We start from the raw sequence: 3,436 nt of genomic DNA on the forward strand, positions 1-3,436 counted from the left end.
GCCACCACTTCTGCCTCAGGATCCGTGCGGCCCGGGGGAGGTGTTAGTGGTGGACGTGATGCATATGCCGAACAGCCGGTTGACTGGCAGAACATTGGTGCTAACATGTGTTGATAAATTTACTGGTTTTCTCTCTCACTATCCGTTAGAGTGTGGATCCGCAGAGCACATCGTAGATGCTCTGAATAAGCACTTTTTGACTTTTGGACCGCCCCAACGTATCGAAACGGACGCAGGGACAAACTTCACAGGTCACAAAATGGCAGAATTTTGTAGCTTCTGGGGAGTACATGTCAGAAGTGGCGTAGGTTTTCACCACGAAGCAATAGGTAAGATCGAGAGACGGCACCGGGATATCAAGCGTCGCCTGCGCGCCCTCACCGACAGCCATGGTGCAGACTGGGAAAATCACTTACACGCTATTGTTTTTTCTTTGAATAACGAAGTCTGTGCATCCCATGGATTTTCCCCTTATTTTCTCTATTTCATGCGGCATACAAACACACCCATATCTCATCTCACCGCGCAAGCAGTGCCGAAATATACCGATGATTTTGTCCATGAAACGCTGCGTCTACTGTCGGACACGTTACGCACCGCACACAATAGGCTGCGTGAGACACAAACAAGCATGAAACGTGCGTACGACTTACGTCATCGCGCACGTGAGCCGGCTGTCAAACCGGGCGATCAGGTTTTGTTGCGACGTTTTGATAGCCCTTCGGGTGTGTCGCGAAAGATGGTGGCTCCCTGGTCACCAATCTACATAATGACGAAACGCCTTAGCAGGCGTCATGTAGAATGTCTCGACCCACGAACAGGCAAAACACGGCGGACACACATCAGGTATGTTAAGCCGGTGGTGGGGCGAGACGTGTAGGCACCTGAATGTACATAGGCATTGCGTCGTGAGGCGGGATGTGCGAATTAGCACGTGCGTGTGTGTGTTTATGAATATTGGAGGGACGTGACGGGTTACGGACATGTCGTTTTGTTTCATGTATGTTTTTTTTTGCGCGGAGGGAGGAAATGTGAGGGGAGGAAATGTGAGCCTCCCCGTTTGCTCCCCTCGAGGTGCCTATGCGGCTGTGGCTGGGGGCGCCACTGCTCCGCCGCAGGCGGGTCAGGTCAGACGGAAAATAGAGTCGGTAACTGGCTACGGTCGTGTTCGGACGGGGCGCGTGTCCCGTATCGCCGGTGCGCGCACGGAGTGCACGGCGCGTTCCAACGTTACAAGGACGACGCTTCCAGATCTCGAGAACGGCCGGGCCGACTGTGCTCAAATTTGGCATACCACTAGAGACTGGTTAGTAGGGTGCCGTGCACAAGTCAGTTAGTGTGTATTTCCATGTGCCAAGGTTGGGGTGCAGCTGCACGTGAGCACGTGTAGGGTTCGCTTCCAGATCTTGAAGTTGGCTGGGCCGATTGAGCTCAAATGTTGGGACAATCAGCGACACCAGCTGGGCCGATAGCGCTCAACAGTAGCCCAGTACCATAGAATAGAAAGGTAGCATGGCATGATTCTACTTTGTGTGTTTTTTCGACACATCCACCGTTAGCCAAAAATACTTTCAAACAAGAACGCCAATCTTCATCTGAGCAATTTCGTTGGGTGTGTGTGGTATTGCGGAACAGTATGCATTCAAGCGGCTACTTACGTCAGAGGCGGCAATGCGACACAGCATGCATTCAGGCGTCTGACACTTCTGCCATCTAGGGAGGAAAAAGGAATGTTTAGCTGAGATGCCAGCCGCATTAACCGCACTCGGTAACCGGCATGACAATTTTAAGTGGTTCGGCAATTGATATCGAGAAGGTAGTTGATATTGACACAAACGGTCATAATCCAGTTTGGGCAGTGGTCGGCTGGTACTTACCAGGGTGGTCCCTCATTTTTCGGACGCCACACTACAATAACTCGGTAATTACCGGGCCGATTGCGCTGAGTGCCGGCGACGGTCAAAGTTTCAGGAAAATGGAAATGAAGATGTTGACACACAATGTAAAAATCAATTTCGCAAATAAAAACATCCAACACGTCAGTTTTACTTCAAGTGTCTTCAATCCAAGCAATATTTACTTCAAGTGTCTTCAATCCAAGCAATTTGCTTCTGAAACCAGTTTTGAAATATGGCAAAATAGCTTTCAGCGTGGGGCCCCGCGCTACTAAACGGGCTCCGTGCCCGAAGAACACATATAAACCAAAAATAACTAAATGGCTAAGTTTAATCAAAACTGTATAGGGAGCTCAGCCCATGCTTCGCACTCGTTACTGATTGCTGTGAAATAAACGGCATTATTATTATTCTTATTGCAAGCACTGCACCTGAATCGCGATGCGCCTGCAACCTAAAAATAGAAACTGACCAGGTGAACGAGGTCACGCGCTGTTTGAAGATTTTTTTTTTTGAAGAATTTGAAGAATGGAAAATGCAGATGAAGTCTGGATGAAGTTGCTTACGTTGCTTCAGGAATTAGGAATTTGACGGTTACGGTAAATAATTGTGCTGTCAATTTCAATAGAGGCGCATACATTACTTGGATTGACGTATTTACACACATATATCCAGTTCGTTACATTGATCATTGTTCTATCACTGCATCGGAACTGTTGTTTGTGCTTGGTTTGTTAGAAGACTGGGACGAAACCAGGATAGACACGGTGAGTGAGATGCCGCCGCACTGTACCATCGCTGTCGAGGCGGCCGATTCTTTCAGCGTATATTTTTTTTCCGAAAAAAGGGAGGCAATCAATGTTAGTTTCACAAAAAGTCATCTTAAGTTTAACCCTATTAGTGGCAGGCTCCTGGCTACCCCTATTAGTGGCAGGGGGGCTGTTTACGACCCCCCTTGATATCTCGAGATCTAACGGGCCGATTTTCAAAATTCAAACGGCATTCGATTTCGCTCAACGTGATCTACATTTCTAAAAAATGAAAATTAAGAAAATGTCAAAAGGGGGGTTGAGGGGGGTAAAAACGGGCAAATTGCAGATACATTTTAGACTGTTTATCACGGCCAGGTTACTGAACCAATCTTAACGCAACTTTTGCCGATCGATAGAGAATAAACCAGGAATTCACATGGATCCTAAAAATATGCATTTTCAAAAATCATAGGCAGATACAGATCATTGAGATTGGGGGTACACAAAAAGTATAGTAAATAAGATTTTTGTTGGTACTGTTTCTAAAAAGGGTGGTAATGGTCCTGTTATGTTACAATTTTCTTATGAGAGAACGACTACAATTGTATTGGTCATGCATAGGCGGTGTCAGGGCACCTATGTTGGGAGGTAAAACATAACCTCCCTTTTTTGGACGCCTGGATCCGCCTATTATAGCAAAAACGTGTCAAAAGAGGATGCACAATAACTTTGTATATCTTATCACATGATAAAACTGGTGCATGCAGTTATAATACATCAGCATCGTGA

Source organism: Amphibalanus amphitrite, unplaced genomic scaffold (assembly GCF_019059575.1).
Source record: "Amphibalanus amphitrite isolate SeventyFive unplaced genomic scaffold, NRLGWU_Aamphi_draft 000963F_arrow, whole genome shotgun sequence".
In the NCBI taxonomy this organism is placed as follows: domain Eukaryota; kingdom Metazoa; phylum Arthropoda; class Thecostraca; order Balanomorpha; family Balanidae; genus Amphibalanus; species Amphibalanus amphitrite.